The sequence below is a fragment of the Sminthopsis crassicaudata genome, chromosome 4 (genome assembly GCF_048593235.1).
Source record: "Sminthopsis crassicaudata isolate SCR6 chromosome 4, ASM4859323v1, whole genome shotgun sequence".
NCBI lineage: Eukaryota > Metazoa > Chordata > Mammalia > Dasyuromorphia > Dasyuridae > Sminthopsis > Sminthopsis crassicaudata.
In genome coordinates this window covers 328506543-328530321 of record NC_133620.1, presented here as the reverse complement: position 1 = coordinate 328530321, position 23779 = coordinate 328506543, and the positions used below count along the sequence as shown (strand labels likewise).

The window sequence follows — 23779 nt, the reverse complement described above, 5'->3', positions numbered from 1 at the left end:
ATTCACCGAGCCATCTACCTATCCAAATTTAATGTTAGCTTTTAATTTCAATGAATCTAATTAAATGTTAATGAATTCAACTATATTGAAACTTAATGAAGTCCTGTTACGTACCCAATTTAAAAAAAAAAAAAAAAAACTTGTTACAGTTATTGGTAACTTTTTATTTGCAGGGATTCTTGTTTTGTGTGTGTGTGTGTGTGTGTGTGTGTGTGTGTGTGTGTGTGTGTGTGTGCGTGTGTGTGTTGTAAAACCATTTGATAATCTAGCAAGGCCTACAGACTTCTCAACTTAATATTTTTAAATGCATACAATATAATACATAGGATTACAAAGAAAATCGGAGGTTAATGAAAATAATTATTCCTCCCTCAAAATTTTACACACACACACACACACACACACACACACACACATACACACACACACATACACAAACTTTTTTGGAGGTTAAGAACCTCTGTTCTATTGACTATTTCTTTGAAAAAAAAATGCCCCATCTATTTGGGAAGGATGTTTTCTTTCTATACCATAAAACCAAGGTGTATAAAACTAGTAACTTTTGTAATTCACATAGTAATGAATTCTATATTTAGGAATAATAATAATTCCTAACATTCATGTAGTGCTTTAATGTGTGTGTGTGTAAAGAGAAAAAGAGAGAGAGAAAGGCAGAGAGACAGAGACAGAGAGAGAGACAGAGATAGAGAGACTGAAATTTAAAGAGAGAGTTAGAGGGAGATTTGGAAAAATACCTAGCTACTTGAACAGCTGCTAATTCTCAGTAATTCTGAGTCAGGTTATCATGACCCTGGCTTCCTCTTTTGTCTTGTGTTTCTTTTTCTGAGCACTGATGACCAAAAAGTGATCTTGAGATAGATGTTTTTAGCCTTGGAGGTAATTTTGTGAGTTGAAAAGGTCAGGAACTCCTGGGTCTCTCAGTCAATGTCAAGACATTATGGGAGATACTTCCTAAACTACTATATCACTTCCTGAAAAAGAAGAACACTGACAGGAAAAGGAACCCAACCCTGGCCGTGCTTTTTAGAAGATATTAAGCTTGAGGGAGATAGTACAGTAAAAGAGGAAGGTGAAAAACTTCTTTAACTGTAACAAAATGTTTCATGTTCTGATGTTCTAAATATCAACCTCTTGAGAGAGTATACCATCAGTTATAAGCTAGCACCTCATGTTTATAAATTTGTCAATTCATATTTGTGAATCTTTGATGGAGTATGAACTCCTTTTGGGGGAGAATAAATAGCTGACCTATACTTGATCTATTTTATTTTCTATTTAATAACTTTTTATTCTCCTTTTTTTGGAGTCATCCTAGACATGCACCAGACTTTAGTAATTCTCCCCAAGATCTCAGGAGTTGGACTGTGTAGAGCTAAAGAGGTCAGGAGAAGAGCCTGACACATTTCTTTACATCCAAGCTATTCCAATAGTAAGCATGATCTCTAAATACAAATAAAAATCAAGGACATTTTTAGAGAGAAAGAACAAAAGTGCACCAATCTAACCCTGGCCTTGCAGTGGTTCTTGTTGTAATTATATAAAAAAGAGAAGATAGACTTGATCTGATGCCTACTTTTATAAATATCATAGATTTAGAGGAATAGAAGCAATAAAAAGTCCACATATTGAAAAGGGCAAAAATGATAATCCTGAAACTTATAGAGTCCATAAGACTAATAATAATGGTAACTAAATTCAAAAAGAGAAGAGTAAGTATGTTGCTTATGATTACTTAAAAACAATGTGAAGCCAGCAAAAGTTCATTAAAAAAGAAAATCACACCAAACTAATTTCATTTTAATTTGTATTAATTATTAGTTAACTAATAATTAACATAGTCTATCTTAATTTCAGAATAAAAAGTATTTGACTCCCAAATTATTCTTGTGAAACAAGGGTAAAATGAGTTCAGGAGTAGTATGATTAGGTGGATACAATTTAATTTAATATATTCCCAACATCATACTGAGAAAAAGTTTTTAGTAGCATCTGTCAGGGTTCTGACCATAGTTACTTTATCCTGTTCTTCATTTGTATCAATTACTTGGATAAAGACAGAGAAAGGCAACATTAAATATGTAGATAACATAAAGGTAGAAGAGTAGTTAATTGAATAAATGTCAAAATGAAGATTAAGAATTTTCAACAGATTGCAAAACCACTAAGATGAAGAAAAATAAATATAACAAGGTACAAAATTCTTCCATTAAGGAAAAAAATTCATTACATTAGTAGAGAATGGGGGAAATCTAATGGTAATAGTTTATATGAAACAGATGTAAAGCTTTTTGTTGTTGTTGTTGTTGTTGACTACTAATTGAGGCAACAGTGTGTGGCAGCTGCCAAAAAAGCTAATGAAAGCAGAGGCCTGTTGTATTCTGAGAATACAACTAAAGTATTATGCTTAGTTTTGGATACAACATTTTATTAGGATACTCTTGAAAACATCCAAAGATGAACCATAGTTGTAAGAGATTTGGAAACATTATTATAGGAAGAACAGTTAAACTGATAATGTTTAGCTTACAGCTGACTAAAATATTAGGTTATTAATATCTTCAAAATTCCTATATAATAGAAAGTTGTTGCAAAGAGTGACATCTTTTTTTTTTCCAATTCTGAAAGTCATTGACTTTACTCTGAATTTGTATGTCATTTATTCTCATTTTAAATCTAAGTAGAATTATTACATGGGATTTACAATGCATGAATAAAGACAGTTGATGTGCTGACATAATCACTTATCAATTTATTTGAATAACATAGCTACAAGCACATATGTGATTTTGGATCTTCCTTGATTATAGGTAAATGTGGAATCATGAAATTTCAGAATTATGATAATATAGAAATATTTTAAGGTTTTTCATATTATAGATTTTAAAATTGGAAAGGACCTTTGAAATTATCTTGTTCCTTCTTTTTTTTTTAAGAAATAAATATTAAATGAGAATTTAAACTATCAATATATTATTATAAATTATAAAAATTACATGAATTATCTTTTGATCGTTTTGGTGATAGATAGAATCAACCTCCTTAGATTTTGCAAAGCCTGATAAGTTTTGTATTGGAAAGAAAATTGGAAATCAGGAAATTTAGGATTTATTTTTTGTTTTGGTTTGGTTTTTTAATGCTGCTAATTCATTAAAGTATTTAGGAGGCAGACATATGTCCCCACCTATAAAATGAGGTCCAATATCTGCCTCCTAAATACTTTACAGGTTTTCTATGAAGACAGAGTTTAAAGTGATACACAATTATAAAATCTGATTATCATTACCTTCATCTTTATTCTGTTCTATTCCTCTATCTATGCCAGATCTGGAAACATTCTGCATTCTCTAAAGAGATAGAAAATTATATTTTGGCAGCAAAATTGAAATCAGAAAATCTGGGTTCCAGTTGTAATTACACTATTGCATATTGTTGTTATCTAGGATAAATTACTTAACCTCACTAAGCATCAGTCTCATCAGGAACATGGAGATAGTAATCATTGGGTTACTTATTTCATATGATTGTTTGAGTATCAAGCTACATCATCTGTAAATACTTTGCAGTTTTACAGCATTGTGATAGTTTACCAATAACTGCTATTTTTCTTACTATGGAGATCTACATCTTCCTGAGAAATGTAATGAAACATATATACCTAGCAGTTTGTTATTTTTTATACTTTAGTCTACCTGTAATGTATAAACCATCATACTTTACGTCATACTTGGATAAAGACATCATACTTTAATGTATAAATGATTTATCCTTCTATATATCTTTGTATATAGGGGCAGCTAGGTGGCCTAGAGGAGAGACAGCAGGACCTGGAGTCAATAAGACTTGAATTCAAATCCAGACACAGGTATTTGGATAAATCATTTACCCTCTTTTTTGCCTCAGCTTTTTCATCATTTAGAATGTAATTTAACATATATTGGACTACCTGCCATCTAGGAGAGGAGGTTGGGTAGAGAAAGAGAAAATCTGAAACAGAATATTTTGCAAGGGTCAATGTTATATGTTTTTTAAAAAAATTATACTATAAAACTATACTATAAAACTATAACTATAAAAAAATTACATTTTTCATTTAAAATGTAATAATGATACCTATTTCCTAGGGTTGAGGTGAAGGGCAAATAAGATAAGAATTGTAAATGTACCTAGAATATAGTAAATGCTATTTAAATGCTAGTTCCTATTATTATTATTATTACTATTATTATTATCATTTCCTGAAAGTTATTTCCTAGAGTCTTTATGATATTTCAACATAAATCTTTATTTTCAAAGAAATCCTTGCTTTCTTAAACTGTTTGCAGCAAGTTTTGCTCTAAATGTCCCTGAATTTTTCATTCTAATATGACTGCTTTAATATGATACAGAGGAAAAATGATAAAGATATTTAGGCATAAATGACTTTTGAAAGGAAATTAAATACCGAAACTCTTTTATTATGTTTCATATTAAATCAATAGTCAGCTCAATCAATTTATTTTTTAGTTTCTATATCACAGCATCACACCTCTTAACTACATTATAAATGGAACTTGTACTATTAGTCTCTTTGGATCAAGATTCTACAGTGGAGATGTTTAATAAAAAGAAAAGAAAAGAAACCTAGATCAACCCATATATAGTACAGGGAAAAAATGCCTGATTAGCCAATGTGTCAAAAAGAGGAACAGATTAGGAGCTGAGGTTCAGTTACTCAAGCCCTTTTATAGCCAACTAAATTTGCTTACCTGCATTTCAGCAAGCGAGGTTCAGGTTTAAAAGTCCTTTATTTTTGATCCTACATGTTCCTCAGGCCAGCTGGCCCTCTTATATTTCACCCTCCTGAGCCTATGCTATTCCTTCTGAACCCAGCAACGCCATGGTCATAGAGATGGGAAACGGCATAGGAGAATCTCGCTCCTCTCTTGCTTTCTGAATGCCACTGAGCTCAGACAAAGGCAACTGGGTTCTTAGCTTCACTTTGGTGAATTGGCACTTTATTTTCCAGTTACCATGCCTACATGGAGAAGTCAGGCTTGCCAAGGATGGCATCCACAAACAAACAATAAAGAATGAATAGAAAGAGGAAATATATTTTTTTCTTATCAACATTGATGACTTTTGTCTAATTCAATAGTCATATACTTGTCACCATTTGATATAATAATTTCCTTATTTTTTAATAAAATATTGTGATGAACCTCATGGAGATCACAGAGGGCTATGGTACAAAGCATGGGATTTGGAATCACATAAAACTTAAGTTCAAATCCTATCTCAGACATTTACTAGCTCTGTAACCTTTGCAAATCATTAACTGCTTCCTGCCTCAGGAAAATTGAAATTATAATAGCATTTATCTCTCAGGGTTGCTATGAGGATAAATGAATTAATACTTATAAAGCATTTTGCATACCTTGAATCATTATACAAATGTTGTCTATTATTTTTATTCATCTCTATTACACGTGTAGGAGTAATAACTTATATATGCTCTTAAATGTTATCTTAAGTTGTGTTCCTAAAGAAAAGTCTATTTCCTAGCAATATTTTATTTGTGTTCTAAAAAAAAAAGTACTAACTGTGGGTTCACTTATAAACTAAAAACAAAGTAGAACCATCAGAGATACCAAGATGTACATAAGGATTTTTACAAATCTCTTTGTCAAGGGAGAAGCTATTGAGAAGATTTTGTTTGTTTGTTTGTTTTGTTTTTTGTTTTAAATCAAGGTTGATAAGCAGGGTGCTGACCAGTCATTTTTGGTTCCTTATAGAGAAGAGAACAAAATAACCATTTGTAAAAAGCAAGCCTATGTATTTATCTAGGTCTTCCAAAGATCTTATAGATAAAGAGCAAATAGGAGACATCAGGCAGTATCTGTCTCCAAGGATAGCTATGAATTGGAACTAATGTATTTTTCAAGGCCCAGTGAAACCTCCCTGCTTGAGGAAGCCTTCCCTGACAACTCTAGTCTATTATTACATATATCTATAACACTGTACTCCTAGGTCCTTCTCATACATCACAATTTAATTGTCATGAATATCCAAATGATTTTTTTTCAAAGAGACTGTCAACTACTTGGGGACAGAGATGAACTATTGTATTTCTTGGTATAGTTTCCTTCTCTTCAAAGACGCAGTAGAGCTTAGTGGAGAAATTAGCTTCAGAGTCAGAAAGACCTGGCTTCAAGTCTCATCTTTGACAAATTCTAGCTAAGAGATCATGAAAAATATTGATTAACCAGTAGACAGCCTTGAAAATCTCTAAAAGGCTGAATAATTTTGATCTATACAGGTTGAAGAAAGTTGTTTGTTTGTTTGTTTGTTTTATTTGGAGTTCTTGACACAACTGAAATCTGAATACTGAATAAAACAAGTTTAAAATGCTCTCACATCATGGATAATTCATAAATCTCAGTTGAATAGATGAATAAATAAGCTCAATAATATATAATTTTTAGAATCTTACAAGAATTTAATGTAATTCTTCAGATCATTAATGATCATTATTTTCAGCTATAAGAATAGAAAGTATAAAAGATTGGTCTGTATTGGCCCTAATTTCTTTTTAATTATATCCCTCATGTATTTTTCTTTAATTTTTACTTTTCTCTTTCTCTCATGAGTTTGGAGATGAAAAATTTCAGTTATGTGAGGTTTCTATGTGTACAAAGTACTTGCTGTATGACATCTCCTTTTGATCTCATGAATTAAAGAAATCAATAGTGGTTAAAAATTGTTAATTATCACCTGGACAAGAAAACTTTACTTTCATCAAATTGTTTTTTTAATATTAATTTTATAGTTATAACATTTTTTGACAGTACATATGCATGGGTAATTTTTTACAACATTATTCCTTCTACTCCTTTCTGTTCCCAATTTTTCCCTTCCTTCTCTCCACCCCCTCCCCTACATGGCAGGCACTGCCATACATATTAAATATGTTATAGTATAACCTAGGTACAATATATATGTGCAGAAGCGAATTTGATTGTTATTGTTGTGGCAAAGAAAGAATTGGATTCAGAAGGTAAAAATAACCTGGGAAGAAAAACAAAAAATGGAAACGGTTTACACTCATTTCCCAGTGTTCCTTTTCTGGGTATAGCTTATTCTGTCCATCATTGATCAATTGGAATTGGATTAGCTCTTCTCTATGTTGAAGATATCCACTTCCATCAGAATATATCCTCATAGAGTATCATTGTTGAAGTGTATAATGATCTCCCAGTTCTGGTCGTTTCACTCAGCATCAATTGATGTAAGTTTCTCCAAGCCTCTCTGTATTCCTCCTGTTGGTCATTTCTTACAGAAAAATAATATTCCATAACATTCATATACCAAAATTTACGCAACCATTCTCCAATTGATGAATATCCGTTCATTTTCCAGTTTCTAGCCACTACAAAAGGGGCTGCCACAAACAGTTTGGCACACATAGGTCCCTTTCCCTTCTTTACTATTTCCTTGGGATGTAAGCCTAGTAGTAGCACTGTTAGGTCAAAGGGTATGCACATTTTGATAACATTTTGGGCATAATTCCAGATTGCTCTCCAGAATGGTTGGATTCTTTCACAACTCCACCAACAATGCATCAGTGTCCCAGTTTTCCCACAGCTCCTCCAACATTCATCGTTATTTGTTCCTGTCATCTTAGCCAATCTCACAGGAGTATATTGATATCTCAGAATTGTCTTAATTTGCATTTCTCTGATCAATAGTTATTTAGAACACTCTTTCATATGAGTGGAAATAGTTTCAATTTCATCATCTGAAAATTGTCTGTTCATATCCTATGACCATTTATCAATTGGAGAATGGCTTGATTTCCTATAAATTAGCATCAGTTCTCTGTATATTTTGGAGATGAGGCCTTGGTCAGAACCTTTAACTGTAAAAATGGTTTCCCAATTTGTTACTTCCCTTCTAATCTTGTTTGCATTAGTTTTGTTTGTACAAAAGTTTTTTTTTTTTTTTTTAATTTGATGTAATCAAAATTTTCTATTTTGTGATCAATAATGATCTCTAGTTCTCCTTTGGTCACAAATTCCTTGCTCCTCCATAAGTCTGATAGGTAAACTATCCTATGTTCCTCTAAATTATTTATGATTTCATTCTTTATGCCTAAATCATGAACCCATTTTGATCTTATCTTAGTATGTGGTGTTAAGTGTGGGGTCCATGCCTAGTTTCTGCCATACTAATTTCCAGTTTTCCCAGAAGTTTTTGTCAAATAATGAATTCTTATCCCAAAAGTTGGGATATTTGGGTTTGTCAAACACTAGATGGCTATTTTTATTCACTATCTTGCCCTGTGAACCTAACCTATTCCACTGATCAACTAGTCTATTTCTTAGCCAATACCAAATGGTTTTGGTGACTGCTGCTTTATAATATAGTTCTAGATCAGGTACAGCTAGGCCACTTTCATTTAATTTTTTTTTTTCATTACTTCCCTTGAAATTCTTGACCTTTTGTTCTTTCATATGAATTTTGTCGTTAATTTTTCTAGGTCATTAAAATAGTTTCTTGGGAGTCTGATTGGTATAGCACTAAATAAATAGATTAGTTTAGGGAGTATTGTCATCTTGATTATATTCGCTTGGCCTATCCAAGAGCACTGAATATCTTTCCAATTATTTAAATCTGACTTTATTTTTGTGGCAAGTGTTTTGTAATTTTGCTCATATAATTCCTGACTCTCCTTTGGTAGATATATTCCCAAATATTTTATACTATCGACCGTTATTTTAAATGGAATTTCTCTTTGTGTCTCTTGCTGTTGGATTGTGTTGATAATGTATAAAAATGTTGAGGATTTATGTGGATTTATTTTGTATCCTGCAACATTGCTAAAATTCTGAATTATTTCTAATAGCTTTTTAGCAGAGTCTTTGGGGTTCTCTAAGTATACCATCTTGTCATCTGCAAAGAGTGATAGTTTGATTTCCTCATTACCTACTCTAATTCCTTGAATCACTTTCTCAGCTCTTATTGCCAAGGCTAGCGTTTCTAGTACAATATTGAATAGTAATGGTGATAGTGGGCAACCTTGTTTCACTCCTGATCTTACTGGAAAAGGTTCCAATTTATTGCCATTACATATGATGTTTACTGAAGGTTTCAAATATATGCTCCTTATTATTTTAAGGAATAGGACATTTATCCCTATACTCTCAAGTGTTTTTATTAGGAATGGATGTTGGATTTTATCAAATGCTTTTTCTGCATCTATTGAGATGATCATATGTTTTTTTGTTAATTTAGTTATTGATATAGTCAATTATGCTAATAGTTTTCCTAATATTGTACCAGCCCTGCATTCCTGGTATAAATCCCACTTGGCCATAGTGTATTATCCTGGGGATGATTTTCTGAAGTCTATTTGCTAATATTTTATTTAAGATTTTAGCATCAATATTCATTAGGGAGATTGGTCTATAATTTTCTTTCTCTGTTTTTAGCCTACCTGGTTTAGGTATCAGTACCATGTCTGAGTCATAAAAGGAATTTGGTAGGACTCCTTCAATCCCTATTTTTTCAAATAGTTTATATAGCATTGTAGTTAGTTGTTCTTTAAATGTTTGGTAGAATTCACATGTAAATCCATCTGGTCCTGGAGATTTTTTCTTAGATAGTTGGTTATTAGCTTGTTCTATTTCTTTTTCTGAAATGGGACTATTTAGACTATTTGCTTTTTCCTCTGTTAATGTGGGCAAGCTATATTTTTGAAGGTATTCTTCCATTTCATTTAAGTTATCGAATTTATTGGCATAAAGTTGAGCAAAGTAGCTCCTAACTATTGTTCTAATTTCCTCTTCATTAGTGGTGAGTTCACCCTTTTCATTTTTAAGCTAACAACTTGCTTTTTCTCTTTCCTTTTTTTTTATCAGATTTACAAAGAGTTTGTCTATTTTGTTGTTTTTTTCATAGAACCAACTCTTAGTTTTATTAATTAATTCAATAGTTTATTTTTACTTTAAATTTTATTAATCTCACCTTTTATTTTTAGAAAGAGAGCCTGGAGAAGTTATCCAGAGTGGATAAAGAGATCAAATCATTGAAAAATAAAATTAGTGAATTAGAAAAGGCAAACAACTCCAAGGAAAACAGGATTAGTGAATTGAAAAAAGATAAACTCCAAGGAAAACAGGATTAGTGAGCTGGATAAAGAAATCAGCTCTCCAAAAAATAAAATGGAAAAAAATTCCATAGAAGAAAAAAACTCACTTAAAAATACAATTGGACAATTACAAAAAGATATAAAAAAGTGAGTGAAGAAAATACATCATTGAAAATCAGACTCGAACAAGTAGAAATGAATGACTCAAGGAGAAACCTAGAGGTAGTCAAGCAAAACCAGAGAAATGAAACAATTGAAAAGAATGTCAAGTACCTTATTAGAAAGACAACAGATATGGAAAACAGATCCAGGAGAGACAATTTGAGAATAATGGGACTCCCTGAAAAATGTGAGGAAAAAAATAGCTTGGACACTATTTTTGAGGAAATTATCAAAGAGAACTGCCCAGCCATTTTGGAAACAGAGGGTAAAATAAACATTGAAAAAATTCATCGATCACCTATTGAAAGGGACCCTAAAATCAAAACGCCAAGAAGTATAGTGGCCAAGTTCAAGAACCATCAGACAAAGGAAAAAATTTTGGAAGCTGCTAGAAAAAATCAATTCAGATATGGAGGAGCCACAATAAAGATAATCCAGGATCTAGCAGCATCTACATTAAAAGAACGAGGGCCTGGAATATGATATTCCGAAATGCTAAGGAACTTGGTATGCAGCCAAGAATAACTTACCCAGCAAAAATGAGCATCATTTTCCAGGGAAGAAGATGGACATTTAATGAAATAAATGAATTCCATCTATTCTTGATGAAAAAACCAGACCTACATAAAATGTTTGATCTTCAAATACAGAACTCAAGAGATTTCTAAAAAGGTAAAAAGAAATCTTGAGAACTATACTTCTGCCAAAAAAATATGTAAAGAACATATGTACAATTTGTCTTAGAAACTAGAGGTGGAAATGAAATTATATCATAAAAAAGTGTAAAGTGGTGGTACTACATCTCATGAAGAGGCAAAGGTAACCTATTATATCTGAGAGAAAGTAAGGAGGGGGATGAACATAGTGTGTATCAATAGACATATTCGATTTATGGTGAAACTTCTTCCACTTCATTGAAAAGTGAAAGGGAAGGAGTAAGCTAAGGGGAAGGGAATACAGAAATTGTGAGGAAAAGGGGTAAAATAAGGGGAGGAACTTAAGATCCTAAAAAGGGAGGGCTGTGAAAAGCAAGTGTTGTTCACAAGTTTAATACTGGATAGGGAGGTAAGAGGCAAGGAAAGGGGAAAAGCATAAGCAGGGATTAATAGGATGGCAAGCAATATAGAATTAGTTATTCTAACCATAAATGTGAATGGGGCAAACTGCCTCATAAAGAGGAAGCAGTTAGCAGACTGGATTAAAAGTCAGAATCCTACCATATGTTGTTTACAGGAAACACACCTGAAACAGGGTGATACATTCAAACCAAAAATAAAAGGGTGGAGCAGAATCTATTTTGCTTCAAGCAAAACAAAAAAAGCAGGAGTAGCCATCCTCATCTCAGATCAAGCAAAAACAAAAATTGATCTAATTAAAAGAGATAAGGAAGGGCATTATATCCTGCTAAAGGGTAGCATCAATAATGAAGCAGTATCAATATTAAACATATATGCACCAAGTGGTGCAGCATCTAAATTCTTAAAAGAGAAATTAAGAGAGCTTCAAGAAGAAATAGATAGCAAAACTATAATAGTGGGAGATCTCAACCTTGCACTCTCAGAATTAGATAAATCAAACCACAAAATAAATAAGAAAGAAGTCAAAGAGGTAAATAGAATACTAGAAAAGTTTGATATGATAGATCTTTGGCGAAAGCTAAATGGAGACAGAAAGGAGTATACTTTCTTGTCAGCAGTTCATGGAACCTATACAAAAATTGATCGTATACTAGGGCATAAAAACCTCAAAATCAAATGCAGTAAGGCAGAAATAGTAAATGCATCCTTTTCAGGCCATAAGGCAATCAAAATTACATTTAATAAAAAGCCAGGGGAAAATAGACCAAAAATAATTGGAAACTAAATAATCTTATACTAAAGAATGATTGGGTAAAACAGCAAATCATAGACATAATTAATAACTTCACCCAAGAAAATGACAATAATGAGACATCATACCAAAATGTGTGGGATACAGTCAAAGCAGCAATAAGGGGAAGTTTTATATCTCTACAGGCCTACTTGAATAAAATAGAGAAAAAGAGCACCAACGAATTGGGCTTACAACTAAAATTGCTAGAAAAGGAACAAATTAAAAACCCCCAGACAAACATGAAACTTGAAATTCAAAAAATAAAAGGTGAGATTAATAAAATTGAAAGTAAAAAAAACTATTGAATTAATTAATAAAACTAAGAGTGGGTTCTATGAAAAAAACAAGAAAATAGACAAACCCTTAGTAAACCTGATTAAAAAAAGGAAAGAGAAAAAGCAAATTGTTAGTCTTGAAATTGAAAAGGGTGAACTCACCACTAATGAAGAGGAATTAGAACAATAGTTAGGAGCTACTTTGCTCAACTTTATGCCGATAAATTTGATAACTTAAATGGAATGGAAGAATACCTTCAAAAATATAGCTTGCCCAGATTAACAGAGCAAGAAGTTAGTAGTCTAAATAGTCCCATCTCATAAAAAGAAATAGAACAACTATTAACCAACTTCCTAAGAAAAAGTCCCCAGGACCAGATGGATTTACATGTGAATTCTACCAAACATTTAAAGAACAATTAGCCCCAATGCTATATAAACTATTTGAAAAAATAGGGATTGAAGGAGTCCTACCAAATTCCTTCTATGACACAGACATGGTACTGATACCTAAACCAGGTAGATCGAAAACTAAGAAAGAAAACTATAGACCAATTTCCTTAATGAATATTGATGCTAAAATCTTACATAAGATATTAGCAAATAGACTTCATAAAATCATCCCCAGGATAATACACTATGACCAATTGGGATTTATACCAGGATTGCAGGGCTAGTTTAATATTAGGAAAACTATTAGTATAATTGACCATATTAATAATCAAATTAATAAAAACCATATGATCATCTCAATAGATGCAGAAAAAGCATTTGATAAAATCCAACATCCATTCCTACTAAAAATGCTTGAGAGTATAGGAATAAATGGTCTATTCCTTAAAATAATAAGGAGCATATATTTAAAACCTTCAGTATACATCATATGTAATGGCAATAAATTGGAACCTTTCCCTGTAAGATCAGGAGTGAAACAAGGTTGCCCACTATCACCATTACTATTCAACATAGTACTAGAAACGCTAACCTCCTCAATAAGAGCTGAGAAAGAGATTCAAGGAATTAGAGTAGGAAATGAGGAAATCAAATTATCACTTTTCGCAGATGACATGGTGGTATACTTAGAGAACCCCAAAGACTCTGCTAAAAAGCTATTAGAAATAATTCAGAATTTTAGCAATGTTGCAGGATACAAAATAAATCCACATAAATCCTCAACATTTTTATACATTACCAACACAATCCAACAGCAAGAGACACAAAGAGAAATTCAATTTAAAATAACAGTCGATAGTATAAAATATTTGGGAATATATCTACCAAAGGAGAGTCAGGAATTATATGAGCAAAATTATAAAACACTTGCCACAAAAATAAAGTCAGATTTAAATAATTGGAAAGATATTCAGTGCTCTTGGATAGGCCAAGTGAATATAATCAAGATGACAATGCTCCCTAAACTAATCTATTTATTTAGTGCTATACCAATCAGACTTCCAAGAAACTAATTTAATAACCTAGAAAAAGTAACAACAGAATTCATATGGAACAACAAAAGGTCCAGAATTTCAAGGGAAGTAATGAAAAAAAAAATAAATGAAGGTGATCTAGCTGTACCTGATCCAGAACTATATTATAAAGCAACAGTCACCAAAACCATTTGGTATTGGCTAAGAAATAGACTAGTTGATCAGTGGAATAGGTTAGGTTCACAGGGCAAGATAGTGAATAAAAATAGCCATCTAGTGTTTGACAAACCCAAAGATCCCAACTTTTGGGATAAGAATTCATTATTTGACAAAAACTCCCGGGAAAACTGGAAATTAGTATGGCAGAAACTAGGCATGGACCCCACATTTAACACCATATACCAAGATTAGATCAAAATGGGTCCAAGATTTAGGCATAAAGAACGAAATCGTAAATAAATTGGAGGAACATGGGATGGTCTACCTCTCAGACTTGTGGAGGAGGAAGGAGTTTGTGTCCAAGGAAGAACTAGAGACCATTATTGATCACAAAATAGAAAATTTTGATTACACCAAATTAAGAAGTTTCTGCACAAAGAAAACTAATGCAAACAAGATTAGAAGGGAAGTAACAAATTGGGAAAACATTTTTACAGTTAAAGGTTCTGATAAAGGCCTCATCTCCAAAATATACAGAGAACCGACGCTAATTTATAGGAAATCAAGTCATTCTCCAATTGATAAATGGTCAAAAGATATGAACAGACAATTTTCAGATGATGAAATTGAAACTATTTCCACTCATATGAAAGAGTGCTCCAAATCACTATTGATCAGAGAAATGCAAATTAAGACAACTCTGAGATATCATTACTCACCTGTCAGATTGGCTAAGATGACAGGAACAAATTATGATGAATGTTGGAGGGGCTGTGGGAAAACTGGGACACTGATGCATTGTTGGTGGAGTTGTGAAAGAATCCAGCCATTCTGGAGAGCAATCTGGAATTATGCCCAAAATGTTATCAAAATGTGCATACCATTTGACCCAGCCATACTGCAACTGGGCTTATATCCCAAGGAAATACTAAAGAAGGGAAAGGGACCTGTATGTGCCAAAATGTTTGTGGCAGCCCTTTTCATAGTGGCTAGAAGCTGGAAGATGAATGGATGTCCATCAATTGGAGAATGGTTGGGTAAATTATGGTATATGAATGTTATGGAATATTATTGTTCTCTAAGAAATGACCAACAGGAGGAATACAGAGAGGCTTGGAGAGACTTACATCAACTGATGCTAAGTGAAACGAGCAGAACTAGAAGATCATTATACACTTCAACAATGATATTGTACAAGGATGTATTCTGATGGAAGTGGATATCTTCAACATAGAGAAGAGCTAATCCAATTCCAATTGATCAATGATGGACAGAATCAGCTATATCCAGAAAAAGAACACTGGGAAATGATTGTAAACTCTTATTTTTACCTTCTGAATCCAATTCTTCCTGTGCAACAAGAAATTGGGTTCTACACATATATTGTATCTAGAATATATTATAACATATTTAACATGTATAAGACTGCCTGCCATCTGGGGGAATGCGTTGGGGGAGGAAGGGAAAAATCTGAACAGAAGTAAGTGGAAGGGATAATGTTGTAAAAAATTACCTATGCATATGTACTGTCTAAAAAAAGTTATAATTATAAAATAAAATAAAAAAACAAACAAAAAAATAAAAATAAAAATAAAAATTAGAACTTTCAACATAAAATTTAAAATGTAACCAGGTAGGAAAAAAGTCAAATTCTATATAGAAAGTCTCTTTAAAGTATTAGGAACTCTGAGGGAATATAACAGTTTGAGAACATAGAAATAGAGTAGTAGAAGAAAAATTGATATAATGGAAGCAAAAGACAAGAATATTTTAAAAAGAACATAGGCATTTCAAATAATTAAGCAATACATACTTATTTATTACTAAAACATAATAGGAATTAGAAACATGAAAGAAAAGATTTGAAAGGAGATGTGCAGAAATAACTAATAACTTTAGTCTTTAAGAGAATTTTCAGAATAACAAAATATTTGAACGAGCATAATGTTGAAAAAATGCAAGAATACTATCCAGAACTTTTGAATAGAGATAATAAAGCACCAATCTACCAAAACCACAGATTGTTTCCGAGAAAACTTTTTTTGGTCTGTCCCTGAACTTCTTCACTATAAAACTTCTCTCCTCTTCACTTTTATACACATCCCCAAGTAAGGACATTGTCTGCTTCTTCACATTAGAAGTTATGAAAAATCTACCCAAATCTAAATCAAGAGTAAACTCAGTGGATTAAACCAGCAACACCTGGGATTCCAATACTCTTTTTTTTTCTCACTCATAGAAATTTCTGCCTCTCTTTTGCTCTGGTGTTGTACTATGCTCTCATCCCTTTCTTCCAACTCCTTCTATAGTACCTCTTCCTTTTCTTTCCTTTGTAGTCAGATTTAGCAACTGATGTCAATTGAAGAGTAATTTCAGCTTTAATGTCACTCCCATGAAGGAACTTGGCACAGATATACACTGTTATAACTAAAAGTAAAAATCTATGAATTTAATCATATTCACTGTACTTAATATAACAGTGGATTAGCAGTTGAGGAAGAGGAGTAGGAGCTTTAAGTAACTAAGTTCTTCAACAATTTTCATGTTTAATTGTAATAGCATATTATTGTGCTAGAAGAAATGATAAGTAGAATGATTTCAGAAAAAAAAAACTAGAAATACTTAGATAAACTGATACATAATGAGGTGAACAAAAACCAGGAGGACATCTTATAAAATAACAGCAGTATTGTTCAATAAAGAAATTGTGAATAATTTTAGTTATTCTCAGCAATATAATGATTTAACACTTCCCCTAAAGGACTAATGATGAAGCATACTATCCACCTCAAAAAATAAACAAACAAACAAAAAAAAAAAACAAAAAAAACCCCTGATTTTTAAATATAGATTATAGCATGTTATTTTTTCATTTTCTTTCTTTTTTTCTTTCATCCAAGACTTTGTGGAAAATGACTAATACAGAAATGTTTTATATAATTACACACATATGACCTATAGCTGCTTGCCATCTCAGGGAGAGGGGAGAAGAAAGGAAAGTATAAAAATCTGAACCTTAAAATTTTAAATTAAAAATTAATTTTTAAAAAATTTCATATTTTTGTGAGTTTTTATGTCCTATTTAGTAGTCTTGTTTATATTGATTATATGTAGAGCATAATCCTTTTTATTTTCTTTTTTGTAGGTCTTTTTAATTTTTAATTTCTAAAGATTTTTTTTTATTTTCAAAACACATGCATAGAGAGATTTCAACATTCACCCTTGCAAAACCTTGTGTTCCAAAAAAAATTTTCACCCTCCCTTTTTCCTACCTTCTCCTCTATATAGCAAGTAATCCAATATATGTCAAACATGTACACATCTTCTAAAATATCTCTACATTTATCATGCTGCACAAGAAAAATAAGATCAAAAAGGAAAAATGTGAAAAAAAATGTAAGCAAATAACAACAAAAAGTGAAAATATTATGTTGTTATCTACACCAGTCCCTGGTTTCAGATGGCTCTCTCTTCATCACAAGACCATTGAAACTAGCCTGAATCGCCTCATTATTGAAAAGAGCCCCATCCATCAGCATTAATCATCATATAATCTTATTGTTGATGTATATAATGTTTTCCTGGTTCTTTTCACTTCACTTATCAGCAGTTCATATAGGTCTCTTGAGACCTTTCTGAAATCATGCTGCTGATCATTTCTTACAAAACAATAATATTCCATAATATTCATATACCATAACTCATTTAGCCATTCTGCAACTGATGGGCATCCACTACATTTCCAGTTTCTTGCCACTACAAAGAGGACTGAAATATATATATATATATATATATATATATATATATATATATATATATTATATATATATATATATTTGTACATGTGGATACTTTTCTTTTTTTATGATCTCTTTGGGATACAGGATTAGTAGAGATATTGCCGGATCGCAAGGTGTTTACAGTTTGATGGCCCTTTAGACATAGTTCCATATTGCTTTACAGAATAGTGGATCAGTTCACAACTCTACCAACAATGTATTAGTTCCCAATTTTCACACATCCCTCAACATTCATCATCATCTTTACCTGTCATCTTAGCCAATCTGAGAGTGTGAGGTAGTACCTCATAGTTAACTTAACTTGCATTTCTCTGATCAATAGTGATTTAGAGCACCTTTTCATATGACCAAAAAATGGTTTTAATTTCCCTCATCTCAAAATTGTCCGTTCATATCTTTTGAAACATTTATCAGTTGGAAGATGGTTTTTTATTCTTATAAATTTGAGTAAATTCTTTATAAATTGTAGAAATGAGACCTTTATTATAATCCCTGAATAATTTCCTTTCCCTTGTTTACAGTTTCCTTTTCTAATCTTGTCTTCATTGGTTTTGTGCAATAGCTTAACATAATCAAAATTATCCATTTCCTTCATATCATCAAAAATTTAACTTAGCATTAATCAAAACATTCCATAATGTACTCTAGTTCCTCTATGGCCACAAATTTCTTCCTTCTCTACAGATCTGAGAGGGAGACTATCTTTTTGTTCTTCTAATTTGCTTATAGTATCAATTTTTGGGTCTAAATCATGAACCCATTTTAACCTTATCTTGGTAGAGGGTAGGTGTGGGGTCAATGTCAAGTTTCTGCCATAATAATTTCCAATTTTCCCAGCATTTTTTATCAAATTGCATGTATTTATCCTAGATTCTGACATCTTTGGTTTTAGCAAACACTAGATTACTATAGTCATTGAATATTATGTCTTGTAAATCTAACTTATTCCACTGATCAACTACTCTATGTTTCTTTTCTTTTCTTTTTTTTTTTCTTTGATTTTGTTGTTGTTGTTGTTGTTGTTGTTGTTGTTGTTGTTGAGGCAATTGGAGTTAAGTGACTTGCCCAGGGTCACACAGCTGAGAAGTATTAAGTGTTTGAGACCAGATTTGAACTCAGGTCCTCCTGACTCCAAGGGTGGTACTCTGGGCCACCTAACTGCCCCAACTACTCTATTTCTTAGCTGGGCTTTAGAATATAGTTTTAGATCTGGTATAGCTAGGCCACCTTCATTTGCATTGTTTTTTGTGAGGCAATTGGAGTTAAATGACTTGCCCAGGGTCACACAGCCAGGAAGTGTTAAGTGTTTGAAACCAGATTTGAACTCGGGTAATTCTGAGTTCAGGGCTGTTGCAAAATCTACTACACCAGCTAGCTGCCTCCTATTTTCATTTTTTTCATTTACTCCCTTGAAATTCTTGACCTTTTGTTCTTGCAGATGAATTTTGTTGTTATTTTTTCCAGATTTCTAAAATGGTTTCTTGGCAGTTTGATTGGTATGGCACCAAATAAGTTGATTAATTTAGGTAGAATTGTCATTTTTATTATATTAGCTTAGCCTATCCATAAGCACTTGATATTTTTCCAATTGGTTATATCTGCCTTTCTTTGTGTGGGAAGCATTTTGTAATTGTGTTCCTGACTTTGTCTTGTCAGGTGGACTCCCAAATATTTTATATTATCTGCAGTTACTTTAAATGGAATTTATCTTTATATCTCTTGCTGCTAGACTCGGTTGGTAACATAGAAATGCTGTGATTTATGTGATTATATTTTGTATACTGCCACTTTGCTAAACTTATGAATTGTTTCTAGAAGGTTTTAGTTGATTCTTTAGAATTATCTAAGTATACCATCATACATGCTTTTTTTTTTTTTTTTAAGAATTTAGGATTGCAGTGGAGATATCTGCAGAAAGCTACTACTTTATTATCTTCTACATCATGTATTTTCTTTCTGTTAAATCTTTTTTTAAATTTAATTTTAATAGTTTTTATTTACCAGACATATGCATGGGTAATTTTATAACATTGACAATTGCCAAACTTTTTGTTCTAATTCCCCCCCCCTTCCTTCCCACCAGATGGCAGATTGATCAATACATGTTAAATATGTTAAAGTATAAATTAAATACAATATATGTATACATGTCCAATCTGTTAAATCTTAGTGAAGGACATAGATTGGTTTGATAATCATGATATTTCTCCCCCAAATAGAATCTACTGTCATTTTTTTTATTTTAATTTTTTAATGGAAGGAATTAATTTTTCAAGAAAATAATATGGACTTAGAGTTAGATGATGGGTTCAAATCCTGGATCTATTTCTCTCTACCTTTCTACCTCTTTCTACCTAAATCACTTAATCTTACTGAGCTTTATTTTCTTCATTCCTAAAATGAGTGAAGTGAACTAGTTGGCTTCCAAAATAATGTGAAATTTGAAAATGAGTCCAATTCTATGATCTATGATCTACATCAGAATAACTAAATCTACTCTGAAAGGTACTTGGAAAAGTTATGTAATCAACCTCTCTATTTCTAGAGGAAATTTAAGACAAATATCTGCCCTGGTTTTAAAGTTTTCCAGAGAAGTGGATTCCATACCATTAAATATGGTATGTTTTAATAATGATCACTTTTCTAAATTAACAAACTTTCTGAATTTTCACAAGGTCACTAACTTCATTTAAAGTTTCTCATTTCCTGAACATTGTGTCATTTGTGGCTAAAATGCTGAAGTTATATTGCACCCCCTTCTCCCCTCCCTCCACTCCCCCCATCTTCCTTCCCCCTGAAGGAAAGATTTATATAGGGAAGTCTCCATCAGACATGCAGGTAACAAATTATATTTTTCCATTAGAAGGAGACAGAGGAAGATGTGAAATCTATTCTACTCCTTTCATTCTGTGAAACTACATATTTTAAATAAGGAACAAATCCCTAGTGAGATCATGTCTCATTTGAGATTGAACCAAAAGCTCACTGTCCATGAGTATAGTGAGAAAAATGCACATAAAGTGGCCAGGAATTCTTTCCTCTCTTTTATTTCTGAAATTAACCTTGTCTAAATCAAGCCTGTGAAATGAAAATTCCATGTCATAAAATAAGATATAAAAAATGAATGGGATGGAGAGGGGGAGAACAGAAGGACAAATTGACTAGCTAATTCTACCTTCTTTAAGATAACAATACGGGCCTTTTTCATATACCTGGATCAATCTTTAGAGTGGGCATCTCTAGTCATGGTTCTCTAGTAAAATATGGAGTTGAACAATGGTTTATCCAATTTGGTCAAGAGTGAAAATGTTTGCAATGGGTTTATGTAAGTGATGACTATTTCTTACCCCCATTAGAGTAAGATTTTGGACAAAATGTTTGATTCATGAAGTCCTGGTTTATCTTTATTTTTTAATTATTTATATTTTTCTCAATTTTAAGGAAATAAAATTGCTGTAATTTTTTTTTTATTTAAACTAAGAAAATCTAATAACTATAGCATACTAGTTTTTATCTCTGTGACCAAGATTAAAAGGAAAAGCCAAGGATGACTTCATGTGCTTAGATCTGGAAGAAACCTATGTGATGATGTTATCAACAAGGAAAGTGAAGTCCAGATGATGTAAATGACTTGCTCAAGATCATACATAGGTCAAACAGCAAGGAAGAGATTTGAGCCAAGTTTCTGTTCTCCAAATCTAGTGCTCTTGCCACTTTATTAAGATATACCTAACATCTGAACAAACTAGGAAGCAGGGGAAAATGTTGAAGCCATCAGATGATAAATCCAACTTGAAATCCTCTCATAGCCATGTTTAGAATATAACTCCTTAAACAGTCATGTTTTTCACCTTTTTTTAGTCCACAGTTAATGATTCTTTTCATGCTATTTTTCCTTTTAATTTGTCATTTTTATGTCTCATTTCTCTACATCATGTGTGAACAGTACTATCCCAAGCTTCTTTCTCTTCATACAAGCTTGTCTAGATAGAAACAAATGAAAAAACAGTCCAGGTTTTTGGCAAAGTTGTTCAATCTATAAAGGCTTTGGTCTCTGTGTGTCTCCAGAGAAAGATTGAAGGATGCTAAATCAATAAGCCAAAAAACTGTCGGCCTTCATAGTTGCTCCCTCACCACCCACAGATGTGTTTGTATTTTACACGTGGCTGACAGCAGTTAGACACACAGTTAGAGAATAGATTACAGAGAGGAAATTAAATGATAGTCTGTCTTTATTTCACTGTTTCCCCTGTTCTGCTTTCTTTGGGAGATGTGGAGTTTCTTTTAACTTTTACTTCCCACAAAATGATAGACTGTCAGAAATTTCATAGGAATTTTCTGCCAATGTACTTACTATAACACAATAAACAGGATGCACATTTATTACCTAAGATTTATTTTTGCATTTTAAAAGATGCAAACAGTATCCAAATAAAGGGAAAAGGATAGCCAGTTCTTAAATTTCAATTCTATCCTTTCTAGAAAGCAGTTACATTCTCCAAGGGATCTTTTGTTAATTTTCAACCCTTTTTGAAGTGACTGGAGAGGGGGACAGCTCTGTTGTTTTAATTATACATTTCATTGCCTTTCTGATTACTTAAAAATTCACATTTGTTTTCCACAGATCCTGTTCTAATGATCAAATAACTTCTTAAGTTATAATAGTGTGAAACTTTCAAGAGATCATGGAAATCTCAAACCAGATGCTTTAAGGTAATACTTAATAAGAAGGAAAACAAGGTAATATAACATGGCAGCTAAAGGTCCTTCGAGTCTGGAAGACCTAGGTTCAAACCTTGTATCTGACAGGCTATATTACTATGGGGAAATCACTTTTAGTAGTTACCTGAAGCCTAAAGTAACTAAAATAGCCTAAAGTAACTCTTTATGACATAAAAATTGATGATCTGCATCAATGGCATAAATGTCTTTTTTATAAACTCATGACACTTAATAAATAGAATTTATTATGCATTTTAGCTTTTGCATAGTTTATCTAATCTGATCATTATAACTTTATGAGTTGGGTGCTCTTTCTATCCCCATTGTACAAATAGGAAACTGAGACTGAGAAAATTTAACTAATTTGCCCAGTAATATAACAGGCAGATAATATAACAAGTAAGTGTCTAAGGCAAGATTTGATTTTATATCTTCCTTATTCCATATTTAATATGCTCTTAATTATAGCACCTAGTTGCTTATCCAATTAGCTACTTATAAGATTATATGCTCACACCAAATTATTTAGAAGTTTCCAAGAATTGGTTTCTTATTTTGAATTTAAAATGGATTTTGGAAATAAATTAGGAGAAGTAGAGGAAAATTGGGAAAAGAAAAGAGTGATGCAAAAGGAAATACAAAGGTCTAATGAGGAAAAGAATGCCTTAAAAAGCAAAATTAACCAAATGGGAAATATGGTACAAAATCAAACTGTGAAAAATAATTAGAATGTAGCAAATGGAAGCTAATGCCTTTAGGAAAAATAAAAATACAACCAAAAAATTCAAAAGAATGAAAATATGGAGGGTGTAAAATATTTCATTGAAAAAAATATCTGGAAAAGAGATGCAGGAGAGATAATTGAAAAATTATCAGTCTAGCTGAAAGCCACTGTAAAAAATATAAAAAATTAAAAAGCAAGAACATTATTTTTCTTTTCTTTAATATTTTATTTTATTTTTTTAATTCATTTTTCCAAATTATCCCCTCCCTCCCTCCCTCCATTCCCTCCCCCCGATGACAGGTAATCCCATACATTTTACATATGTTACAACATAATCTAGATACAATATATGTGTGTAAATACCATTTTCTTGTTGCACATTAATTATTAGCTTCCGAAGGTATAAGTAACCTGGGTAGATAGACAGTAGTGCTAACAATTTACATTCACTTCCCAGTGTTCCTTCTCTGGTGTAGTTATTTCTGTCCATC

The 23779-nt window shown here is 32.1% G+C and overlaps 1 protein-coding gene across 7 annotated transcripts in view; it reads right to left on the bottom strand.

Annotated features, from left to right (window-relative positions):
- Positions 1-23779, bottom strand: part of KCNJ16 (potassium inwardly rectifying channel subfamily J member 16) — a 141691-nt gene that overhangs the window by 25707 nt on the left and 92205 nt on the right. The window contains exon 1 of one of the 7 annotated variants that reach the window (XM_074260637.1): positions 4767-4963. The exons of the other annotated variants lie outside the window; for them this stretch is intronic. The gene's annotated coding sequence lies outside the window, so the exon portion shown is untranslated. Of the gene's footprint in view, positions 1-4766; positions 4964-23779 lie in introns of those variants that run through there. 7 annotated transcript variants of the gene reach the window in all.